The sequence below is a fragment of the Cynocephalus volans genome, chromosome X (assembly GCF_027409185.1).
Source record: "Cynocephalus volans isolate mCynVol1 chromosome X, mCynVol1.pri, whole genome shotgun sequence".
Classification (NCBI taxonomy): domain Eukaryota; kingdom Metazoa; phylum Chordata; class Mammalia; order Dermoptera; family Cynocephalidae; genus Cynocephalus; species Cynocephalus volans.
In genome coordinates, this window is record NC_084478.1 from 87586426 (window position 1) to 87599820 (window position 13395).

The following is a 13395-nucleotide window of genomic DNA, read 5'->3' on the forward strand; positions in this document are numbered from 1 at the left end:
GTGTCATGTGGGGCTTGGTTCACTTCAGTTCCTGCTCCAGCAGTGGGCAGGGCCCTCTGGGGCTTGAGTCTGAGCCCCTAGTAGCATGTGGGGCTCTGCTCACCTCAGCTCCTGCTCAGTGTGGTTTGGATTTGCATTTCCCTGATGCTTTGTGATGCTGAGTATTTTTTCATATGTCTGTTGGGCATTTGTATATCTTCCTTTGAGAGCTGCCTATTCAGCTACATTGTCCATTTTTTATTTGGGTTACTTTTTTTTGCTGTTAAGGTGTTTGAGTTCTCTGTATATTCTGGATGTTAATCCCTTGTCAGATGAATATTTTGCAAATATTTTATCCCACTCTGCTAGTTGTCCTTTCTTTCTGTCAATTGTTTCTTTTACTGTGAAGAAACTTGTTAGTTTGATATAATCCCATTTGTTTATGATTCCATTTGTTGCCTGTGCTTTTGGGGTCATATTTATAAAGTATTTGCCCAGTCCTCCTTCCTGAAGTGTTTACTCTAGGTTTTATTTTAGGAGTTTTATAGTTTCAGGATGTATATTTAGTTTTTAAACCATTTTGAGTTGATTTTGGTATATGGTTAGAGGTATGGATCTAATTTTATTCTTCTACATATGGATGTCCAATTTCCCCAGTGCCATTTACTGAAGACAAAAAATAGACATACAGACCAATGGAACAGAATAGAGAACCCAGAAATCAACCCATATAATTACAACCAACTGGTCTTCAAGTAGGCACCAAGAACATACACTGGGGAAAATACTATACTATCATTTAATTGTGTTGTTTAGGATTGTTCTTGCAGGCTAATACTTGTGCTGATTATTTAAAAAATAAGTCATCATTGTAAAAATGGCACAGACTTTTCTACACAGAATTTTCTTCCAATTAAAATATATAGATTCTGGTCTTGTCTTGTCATTCAGGACAATTAATAAAATAACAAATGCATGAAAACAAAACAAAAACACAATCATCATGTGACTAACTTAGAAAATTAGAATTCTCCCTGAAATAAGGGAGTATTTCTCCTCAACAGTGTTTGTAAATCCAAATTGTAGCCAAGACAATATATAGACTAAATATTTAACCAAAGAGTTCAACAATAACCTATAACCTATTTATCATTTTACATGTAATTACTTTTTAAAAATCTTTTAAATTTTATCTAGGGGGATAATCTCACTCACATCATAGGCAAATTACAATAAACCTCAAAACTTTGGGAAAAAAAATTCATCCCTTAGAAGGGAGAGATAGAAAAAATATCTCAAAAATAAAAAAATGAGAAGCAACAGTCTTGTATCCTTTTAACAATCTTTAACACAGCATGGACTATTATTAACATTCTGCAGTAAAATGCATTCCAATCCAGGAGAGTTACAGTCTCTGATGATCTGATGATCATTTTGTAATGAAACAAGTGCAACATTAAAAACATCAATAAACAGGAACTCTGGTTTTATTTTCAGCTTTACATTTTTGACAAGTAAGATATGAATATTCCAATAATGACTGAAGTAATAACTTCTGATGGCATTTCTTCTGAGTCTCCATTTCCCCCATTGATGTTCACCAAAATAATAAAAGCAATACAATTGCAGTTGAGTTTACTATTATCAATGGCACTCTCATTACAGTTCTTACAGATGAGTAAGGTTCATTAGTTGAGATGTTATTCCTGGCTCCTCTCCAAATCCAGCTGCCAGTGTTCTTGGGGAAGCACTGCTTATGCAGCATGGCAGTGGCACTGATGCAGAGCAGGGCCACCTGCAGCAGCATGTACAGTGTAAAGGCCATGGCCATCCAGAACTGCCCCAGTGCCCAACTGATTCCTCTCCCACCACCACAGGGGATGACAAAAATAACTAAAACTTTAAAGATAATCAAAAATAGAGTAACTCCAAAATGAGGCTGGTTATAAAGTATTATGCCACCTAAGTGTTTAAACTCAGAGAATTAATTTCATATCAAGAAGACCCAGAACGTGAATAAAATAAATATATTTTTTAAACTAATTTAATTTAGAGAGTTGCAATCTATATTAAACAATAGGCCATTTTCTGATCTGTATCAAAATCTGAGTATGTTATAATGATAAACAGTTGTGGATGCTGGTGATATGTTAAGAAGTTTTGCTCTCAGAATGCTACTCTAGTGTTTGAACTTCATTAGTGTCTGATATGTGACTAAATAAAAATGCAGTTATATTGTGTTTGAAATTCGTAAACTGGTTACAATCTCCCAGCATTCTTAAATTGGTAGATTTCTTTTAAACTGTAATTTATTGATTACTTACTCTATGACATTTTCCCCAGAATTAAATGAAATAATAAATGCTAAATGTTTAGCTCAATGTCTTGAACACAGTAGATCATCAATAGTCCTTTTTTTCCCAATTAGACATATCTAATTCTAAAAATTTAGTAATCTAGGTAGGAACTGAGTCTAAATTTCTCTTTAATATTCAAGAAGAAACTTTAAAATCTTTTATTTACATATAAGTAGTTTATATAAGAATTTAAGTGGCTCAAGTATTCCTTTAGACATGTGACAAGCACTTTACATGAATTACCTAATTTTATCCTCACTAGCACTTTGAGGTCTTGTTATTTTTCTGAACATTATTTTACAGATGAGGAAACTGCAAAGTACTTGCCTAATGTCATACAGCTAGATTGTACTTCTTTAAACACTTTGTTTCAAAAGCTAAAAAGTCTTTAAAAATGACTCTAACTGGTTGGGAGTGAAATGGGGAATATTAACATTATAAATTGTGTTTGTGACTCAGGAAAAGCAACACATATTGCTTATGTTTTGATTTTGTTCCTATTATTTCTAAAATATTATTTTTAAAAACATCCCAGTTGTGTACTAAAAACTGGTATGAAATAAGTGAAATAAGCAAATTGAGAGGGGAAGAATTAAATTTCATATATCTTACGAGCCTTAGCAGAAGCTCTGATCTAAGCAGCAATCACTGGACTTATAATTAAATCTATGCTACTCAGAGTATGAGTCTTATCTTCATGTGAATGAACTATCCAAGACTGCTACTGTGTGACCTTTCAACTTCATGTAAACTAGAGCTCAATATAAGACATGAAGAAGATTACCAAGTAGGACCCATTTTGAATTGGTGAAGTATTTTAATATAAAAGTCAATACCCATGATATGCAATAATTAAAATGTAAAGGCAACTGAAATGTCCGCCAACAGAGAACTGCTTTAAAAAATTATAGATTTACACAAAATACTCTACAGCTATGTAAAGAAAAATGTAGATGTATATGTGCTGGAATGGAAAGATCTCCAGTACATCTTATTAAGAAAGAAAAAAGTAGGATGAAGAACAGTGTGTATATAAGGTGATTTCACTGTGTAGGAAAAAAACTGTATTTGCATATACATAAATATTTCTAGAAGAATACAAAAGAAATTATTAAATGGTTGTGGTTAACTTTGAGGAGTAGAACCAGGAAAGAAAATAGGGAGGCCAATGGCAATTTTTCATATGCATTTGTTACCTTTATTGAGAGAGAAATTACAATATAGGTCCTAAGGTCAAATTTAATAGTTTAGATCTGGAAATGAGAAATAATGTTTTCAGTAGTCATTATTTATAACTACTACTTTTAGCCCCAGCCCGGCCGACTGTGTGCTGATCAGAGAGGCACCTCACCAGAGAGGCCCAAGATCTGCAGAGATCACGTGCCCTGCATTGCCAGCGTATGACACAGCAGGTAGGCCTCACTGCTGCCACCTGACTCCATCCCAAGCCCAGATGAGTGTGCGCAGATCAGAGAGTCACTCCACCAGAGAAGCCCAAGATCCATGGACAGCACATGCCCTGTGGTGCAAGAGCACAATCCAGCAGGTAGGCTTGGCCGCTGCCACCCAAGTCCATCCCAAGCCTGGCCGAGTGCATGCCGATCAGTGAAGCACCCCACCAGAGAGGCCCAAGATCCATGGAGAACATGCGCGCTGGGGTGCCAGCATGCAACCCAGCAGGGAGGCCTCACTGCTACCACATGACTCCATCCCCAGCCAGCTGAGTTTGTGCTGACCAGAGAGGTGGCCCCCCAGAGAGGCCCGAGACCCAAGGAGACCACACATCCAAGGTGCCAGTGGGTGACCAAGCAGACATTGATGCAGCCATGCCAAATTGGCAGCCCCAGCAGCAGCCTAGCTAGACAATAGTGTCAAACCAGTGGACCATGAAATCCCCTGCCACAAGGACTAAACATCAAAGGAAAGATAACAGAAATATGAAAAATCAAGAAAGTACACCACCAAAGGGTAATAACTCTCAAGCTCTAGATCCCATAGAACAAGAAGCCCTTGAAATGTCTGACAAGGAATTTTGAGTGGTAATTCTAAGGAAACTAAATGAGATACAAGAAAACTCAGCTAGACAACACAATGAAATGAGGAAAAGTATACAGGATCTGAAAGAAGAAATGTACAAGGAAATGAATGCCATGAAAAAGAATGTAGCAGAGCTTGCCGAGCTGAAAAATTCATTCAACAACAACAACAACAACAACAAAAAAAAAAAAAAAAAAAAGTGAGTTTAATCAGCAGGCTTGCAGAAGCAGAAGAGAGAACATCTCACTTTCAGGATGGGCTGTTTGAAATAATACGGGCAGACAAAAAAAATGAGAGCGAGAGAAAAGAATTACAAACATTAAAGAAAATCTAAGATATCAGACAACCTTAAGCACTCAAATATCAGAGTCATGGGTATTCCAGAATGGGAGGAAAAAGGAGATTGCATTGAAAACATATTCAACAAAATAGTGGCAGAAAACTTCCCAGGTATAGGAAAAGACACATATCTTCAGATTCAGGAAGCTCAAAGATCCCCAAACACGTTCAACCCAAAAAGGTCTTCTCCAAGACATGTTATAGTCGATGGCAATACTCAAAGACAAAGAGACAATCTTAAAAGCTGCAAGAGAGAAGCATCAAATTACCTATAAGGGAGCCCCAATCAGACTAACATCAGACTTTTTGTTAGGAACCCTAAAAGCCAGAAAGGAATGGGATGATATAGTCAAAATAATAAAAGGCAGAGATTGCCAGCCAAGAATATTCTACCCTGCAAGGCTATCCTTCTGAAATAAGGGCAAATAGTATATTTCTCAGACAAATGAAAACTGTTGGAGTTTATTACCACACAACCACCCTTACAAGAAATTCTCAAGGGAGTACTGGGTTTGGTACCTGAAAAATAACTACCACTGTCATAAAAACTCAAGAAAAATCAAAACCCACTAGTAAAATAAAAATGGCAACTAACAAAAAATTTATCTACAACCTAAGTAATTAACAAATATGGAAGACAAACAGTAAATCAGAAAGAAAGGAACAAAAGATTCTTTAGACATCCAAACAAAAATTAATAAAATGCTAGGAGTAAATCAACACTTTTCAATAACAACTCTTAATGTAAAAGGATTAAATTCCCCAATCAAAAGACACAGAGTGGCTGACTTGATTAAAACAGAGGACCCACTCTGTTGGTTGTCTTTTAACTCTTTTAATTGTTTCTTTTGCTGTGCAGAAGCTTTTTAGTTTGATATAATCCCATTTGTTTATTTTTCCTTTGGTTGCCCGTGCTTTTGGGGTCGTATTCATGAAGTCTGTGCCCAGTCCTATTTCCTGAAGTGTTTCCCCTATGTTTTCTTTAAGAAGTTTTATTGTCTCAGGGTGTATATTTAAATCCTTAATCCATTTTGAGTTGATTTTAGTATACGGTGAGAGGTATGGATCTAGTTTCATTCTCCTGCATATCGATATCCAGTTATCCCAGCACCACTTGCTGAAGAGGCAGTCCCTTCCCCAGTGAATAGGCTTGGTGCCTTTGTCAAAGATCAGATGGCAGTAAGTGTGTGGGTTGATTTCTGGATTCTCTATTCTATTCCATTGGTCAGTGTGTCTGTTTTTATGCCAGTACCATACTGTTTTGGTTATTATAGCTTTGTAGTATAGCTTAAAGTCAGGTAGTGTTATGCCTCCAGCTTTATTTTTTTTGCTGAGCATTGCTTTGGCTATTCGTGGTCTTTTATTGTTCCATATAAATGTCTGAATAGTTTTTTCCATTTCTGAGAAAAATGTCTTTGGAATTTTGATGGGGATTGCATTGAATTTGTATATCACTTTGGGTAGTATGGACATTTTCACTATGTTGATTCTTCCAATCCAAGAGCATGGAATATCTTTCCATCTTCTTGTATCCTCTCTAATTTCTCTCAGCAGTGGTTTGTAGTTCTCATTATAGAGATTTTTCACCTCCTTGGTTAACTCAATTGCAAAATATACATCTGACAAAGGATTAATATCCAGAATATATAAGGAACTCAAACAACTTTACAAGAAGAAAACAAGCAACCCAATTAAAAAATGGGCAAAAGAGCTAAGTAGGCATTTCTCTAAGGAAAATATACAAATGGCCAACAGACATATGAAAAAATGCTCAACATCACTCAGCATCCGGGAAATGCAAATCAAAACCACATTGAGATACCATCTAACCCCAGTTAGGATGGCTAAAATCCAAAAGACTATGAACAATAAATGCTGGCGAGGCTGCGGAGAAAAAGGAACTCTCATACATTGTTGGTGGGACTGCAAAATGGTGCAGCCTCTATGGAAAATGGTATGGAGGTTCCTTAAACAATTGCAGATAGATCTACCATACGACCCAGCCATCCCACTGTTGGGAATATACCCAGAGGAATGGAAATCATCAAGTCGAAGGTATACCTGTTCCCCAATGTTCATTGCAGCACTCTTTACAATAGCCAAGAGTTGGAACCAGCCCAAATGCCCATCATCAGATGAGTGGATACGGAAAATGTGGTACATCTACACAATGGAATACTACTCAGCTATAAAAATGAATGAAATACTGCCATTTGCAACAACATGGATGGACCTCGAGAGAATCATATTAAGTGAAACAAGTCAGGCACAGAAAGAGAAATACCACATGTTCTCACTTATTGGTGGGAGCTAAAAATTAATATATAAATTCACACACACACATACACACATACACACACAAACCAGGGGGGGGGAAGAAGATATAACAACCACAATTATTTGAAGTTGATACAACAAACAAACAGAAAGGGCATGGTTGGGGGGGAGGGGGGGAGGGAGAAGGGAGGGAGGTTTTGGTGATGGGGAGCATTAATCAGCTACAATGTATATCGACAAAATAAAATTTTAAAAAATAAAATAAAATAAAAAATAAATAAATAAATAAATAAATAAATAAATAAATAAATAAATAAATAAATAAATAAATAAATAAAACAGAGGACCCAACTGTATGCTGCCTTCAAGAGACCCACCTCACCTAAAAAGACCACATAGACTAAGAGTGAAAGGATGGAAAAAGACTTATCATGCAAACAGAAATGAAAAACAAGCTGGAGTAGCTAGTCTTATATCTGATAAAATAGACTTTAAACTAAAAACCATAAAAAGAGATAATAAGGGCCACTACATAATGATAAAAGGATTGATCCATCCAGAAGACATAACAATCGTAAATATATATGCAACCAATGGCAGAGCAGCCAGATTTATAAAGCAAACTCTATTAGACCAAAAGAAGAAAAGTGACACTAATACCATAATAGCAGGTGACCTGAACACCCCACTATCAATATTGGACAGATCATCTAGGCTAAGAATCAGCAGAGAAACACAAGTTCTAAACAAAACTCTACACCAATTGGACTTGGCAGATATCAACAGAACATTCCATCCAACAACCTCAGAATATTCATTCTTCTCATCAGCACATGGATCATTCTCCAGGATAGATCACATGTTAGGTCACAAACCAAGTCTCAACAAATTCAAAAAATTTGAAAGTATCCCATGTATTTTTTCAGACCAAAATGGATAAAAATTAGAAATCAATAACAAACAAAATTCTGGAAACTATACAAACACATGGAAATTAAACAGCATTCTACTTAATGACATATGGGTCCAAGAAGAAATCCAAGAGGAAATCAAAAAATTTATTGAAACTAATGAAAACAATGATACATCATACCAAAACCTGTGGAATACTGCAAAAGCAGTACGAAGGGGAAATTATTGCATTAAATGCTTACTTCAGAAGAATGAAAAGATGGCAAGTGAGCAACCTAACACTTCACCTTAAAGAACTAGAAAAACAAGAACAATCCAAACTCAAAGTTAGCAGATAGAAAGAAATCATTAAGATCAGAGCAGAACTTAATAAAATTGAAACCCCCAAAATGATACAAAAGATCAATGAATCAAAAAGTTGTTTTTTGAAAAGATAAATAAAGTTGACAAACCATTAGCATGGCTAACTAAAAAAAGAAGGGAGAATACCCAAATAACAAAAATTAGAAATCAAAAAGCTGATATTGCAACTGATACCTCTGAAATACAAGGAATCATTCCAGACTACTATAAACAATTATATGCCAACAAATTTGAAAAGCTGGAGGAAATGGATAAACTTCTGGACGCACACAAGCTACCAAAACTGAGTCAAGAAGATGTAGAAAATCTGAATGGACAAATAACAATAAAAGAGATCGAAGCTGTTATCAGAAGGCTCCCAACAAAGAAAAGCCCAGGACCAGATGGATTCACAGCAGAATTCTACTAAACATTCAAAGAGGAATTGACACCGGTTCTCTACAAACTATTCCAGAAGATTGAAACAGAGGCAATTGTCCCAGACTCATTCTATGAAGCAAACATCATCCTGATACTAAAACCAGGTAAAGATATAACTAAAAAAGAAAACTACAGGGAAATATCCTTGATGAATATAGATGCAAAAATCCTCAATAATATACTAGCCAACAGAATACAGCAACACATAGCAAAATTATACACCACAATCAAGTAGGATTCATCCCAGGGATGCAAGGTTGGTTCAACATACACAAATCAATAAATGTGATACACCATATTAATAAACTCAAACACAAGGACCATATGATCATCTCTATAGATGCTGAAAAAGCATTTGATAAAATTCAGCACTCATTCATGACAAAGACCCTCTATAAGTTAGGTATAGAGGGAAAGTATCTCAACATAATTAAAGCCATATATGCCAAACCCACTGCCAATATCATCCTGAATGGGGAAAAGCTGAAAGCTTTTCCTTTAAGAACAGGAACTAGACAAGGATGCCCACTCTCACCACTCCTATTCAACATAGTGTTGGAAGCACTAGCCAGAGCAATCAGAGAAGTGAAGGGAATAAAGGGCATCCAGATCGGAAAAGATGAAGTCAAACTGTCTCTCTTTGAAGATGACATGATCCTATATATCGAACAGCCTAAATCCTCTACAAAAAAACTCTTGAAGTTGATAAATGATTTCAGCAAAGTAGCAGGATACAAAATCAATACACAATATTAAGTAGCATTTCTATTCTCCAATATTGAACATGCAGAAAGAGAAATCAAGAAAGCTTGCCCATTTACAATAGCCACCAAAAAAATAAAATACTTAGGAATTCAGTTAACCAAGGATGTGAAAAATCTCTATAATGAGAACTACAAACCACTGCTGAGAAAAATTAAAGAGGACACAAGAAGATGGAAAGATATCCCATGCTCTTGGATTGGAAGAATCAACACTGTGATAATGTCCCTACTACATAAAGGGATATACAGATTCAATGCAATCCCCATCAAAATTCCAATGACATTTTTTCTCAGAAATGGAAAAAACTATCCAGGTATTTATATTGAATAACAAAAGACCACACATAGCCAAAGCAATGCTGAGCAGAAAAAAATAAAGCTGGAGGCATTACACTACCAGACTTTAAACTATACTACAAAGGTCTAATAATGAAAACGGCATGATACTGGCATAAAAACTGATACACTGATCAATGGAATAGAATAGAGAATCCAGAAATCAACCCACATACCTACAGCCATCTGATCTTTGACAAATGCACCAAGCCTATACACTGGGGAAGAGAGTGCCTCTTCAGGAAATGGTGCTGGGAGAACTGGATATCAATATGCAGGAAAATGAAACTAGACCCATACCTCTCACCATATACTAAAATCAACTCAAAATGCATTAAAGAATTAAATATACACCCTGAAACAATAAAACTTCTCAAAGAAAACATAGGAGAAACACTTCAGGAAGTAGGACTGGACACAGACTTCATGAATACGACCCCAAAAGCACGGTCAACCAAAGGAGAAATAAACAAATGCGATTATTTCAAACTAAAAACCTTCTGCAAAGCAAAAGAAACAATTAACAGAGTTAAAAGACAATTAACAGAGTGGGAGAAAATATTTGCAAAATATACATGTGACAAAGGATTAATATCCAGAATATACAAGGAACTGAAACAACTTTACAATAAAGAAACAAATAACCCAATTATAAAATGGGCAAAAGAGCTAAATAGGCATTTCTCAAAGAAAATATACGAATGGCCAACAGACATATGAAAAAATGCTCAACATCACTCAGCATTTGGGAAATGCAAATCAAAATCAATTGGAGATACCATCTCACCCGAGTAAGGATGGCTAATATCCAAAAGACTGTGAATGATAAATGCTGGCAAGGTTGCGGAGAATAAGGCACTCTCATACATTGTTGGTGGGACTGCAAAATGGCGCAGCCTCTATGGAAAATGGTATGGAGGTTCTTTAAACAATTGCAGATAGGTCTACCATATGACCCAGCTATCCCACTGATGGGAATATACACAGAGGAATGGAAATCATCAAGTCGAAGGTATAACTGTTCTTCAGTGTTCATTGCAGCACTCTTTACAATAGCTAAGAGTTGAAACCAACCCAAATGTCCAGCATCCAATAAGTGGATATGGAAAATGTGGTATATCTACACAATGGAATACTACTATGCCATAAAAAAGAATGAAATACTCCCATTTGCAATGACATGGATGGACCTAGAGAGAATTATATTAAGTGAAACATGTCAGGCAGGCACAGAAAGAGAAATACCACATGTTCTCCCTTATTTGTGGGAGCTAAAAATCAATAAATAAATACACAAACAACTTGTGGGGGGTGGGAAGAACACAAAACAATTACAATACCTTGAAGTTGATATGACAAGCAAACAGAAAGGAGATTGTTGGGAGGGAGCAGGGAGAGGGAGAAGGGAGGGAGGTTTCAGTAATGGGCACAATAATCAACCACATTGTATATGGACAAAATAAAATAAAAATTAACAAAAAATAAGAAAATATTCCTTTTCTCAAAAAATAAATTAATTAATTAAAATAAATTAAATTTTTAAAAAAATGTCCCTATTACGCAGATGGCACATTTGTTATCTAAATCTATTATTTCCCTTTAGCATATCAACTTGAATAAACTTATCAGGTTATTCATTTACTTAACAGCAGTCTGAAGAAAGTAAACAAACATGAGAGAGATATGGTTTAATGGGGCGAGTAGAAAAGTGTATGGGCTTGCTAGGATTGCTGTATCAAAGTACCACAGATTGAGTGGCTTAAACAACAGAAATGCATTTTCTCAACGTTCTGGAGGCTAGAAGTCTGAAATCAAGGTGTCAGGGGTTGGTTTCTTCTGAGGTTCTCTCTCTCCTGGACTTGCAAATGGTGGCCATCTCCTCCTCTGTCTTCAAGTGGTCTCTCCTCTGCATGTCTGTGTCCTAATCTCCTTGTATTAGTCTATTTCTGTTGCTTATAACAAAATACCTGGAATTGGGTGATTTGTAATAAAACAAAATTTATTGTTTATAATTTCGGAGGCTTGGAAGTCCAAAGTCCAGGGAAAACATATGGTGAGGGTCTTTTATGTGGTGCTTTTACAGCAACACAGGTGTCTCACATGGCAGAAAGTGGCAGAGCAGAGAAAGAGAGACTCTCACATGCTCTCCTTTTAAAGCCTTCAGAACCATGCCTCTGACTAACATTATTAATCCATTCACTACAACATGGTCCTTACAATCTAATAGCCTCTTCAAGGTCCTGTCTTTCAACTACCATAACAGGATTTCCCACCCTCTTTTTAAAAAATGTTTATTTATTATTATTATTATTATTTTTTGCATTCTAAGATGTTGTTGTGGAGCAGTTGGGGGGAGGGGCAATGGGAAGGAGGAATGAAATAGGGTGGGAGAAGGAGGAAGGAGAGGGGTTGTGGTTGAGGCCCATGTCATCCCCCTCATTCCTGCAGGGGAGACAAGGGAGCTTCCAGTGGTGGCTCGGTCATTGCTAGGCTGGATGCAGATGTAAGGGGGCATGGTTGAAGCCCTTGGCCCCCCACCACCCCAGCTCAGGAGACCAGGGGCTTCCTGTGGCAGCTAGGTGGTCATTCAGGCTGGTTGCAGTTGTCGGGGGGGTGTGGCTGAGGCCCTGGGCTCCCCACCACCCCAGCTCAGGAGCCCAGGGTGCTTCCTCTGGTGTCTCAGTGGTTGTCACTGGACTGGTTGCAGGTGTTAGGGGGCACGGCTGTGGCCCCTGGCCCTCCCTACTCCCTGGCTTGGAAGCCCAAGGGACTCCCATCCCTTCTAGGTTTTATAGGTGCTCTTTGGTGATGTGAGACTTTTTCTAGTTAATATTGAACTTGTCTCTGACCTGTGGGTTTTTTGTTTTTCTTTAAGTTCTGTGTTGGATTATTCACTGTTCCCACCAGTTAAACTCTGCACTGGAACTAATTTGTTGTCCTTTGCTTACTTCTAAAATGGAGGGACTTCCTGTGGGGACCAGCACTTGAGCCCTGTAGTTGAGCTAAATTGCTGCTTTGCTGCTGATTCCCTGGGAAGGCTTTTCATGCAGCTCAGGTTTTAATTGTTGACCTTGTATGTACTTCTTGATCTTGTGAGTTCCAGTACACCTGGGTTTTGTGAAAATTCTGGTCTGGGCTGAGACTTTTCAGTAAACTGTTTCTCCTGCAGATCTGTATTCCTGACCTGTCTCCACTGAGTGGTCCTGTGCTGACTGGGGGACAGATCAGCTGTCCATGCTGTGCCCCAGTGTTCTCCTGGTGTGCCCATCTCCTCCACTGCCTGTACTCCAAACATTTCCCATGGGATGGGCCATGCACCAGTCCGTTGCAATGACACACTGGCCTCTGAGTGGCTCCTTTTTGCAGTTGTTGTGGTTTCTCGCTCCTATGTGCATCCACAGGAACCCTGTTAGTGGTCTTGCTGGCCTGGTGGCCACCAAGGCCCACTTCTCCCCTGCCACCTCCAAGCAACTTCATCTGAACGGCACAGCTGTGGCTTTTGCCAGCTCTTGCACCATGTACTCACCAGCGCCAGCCTTGAAGCCACCAGGATTTGAAATGGTGGGTGTGATTCTTTCTTTCTCTAACTGTGGCTTCTCCCACCTCCACGA

General features: G+C 37.7%; 1 pseudogene; it reads right to left on the reverse strand.

Annotated features, from left to right (window-relative positions):
* Positions 1 to 1576: 1576 nt before the first annotated feature.
* Positions 1577 to 1804, reverse strand: LOC134368117 (immediate early response 3-interacting protein 1-like; annotated as a pseudogene).
* Between the last annotated feature and the right edge of the window lie 11591 nt (positions 1805 to 13395).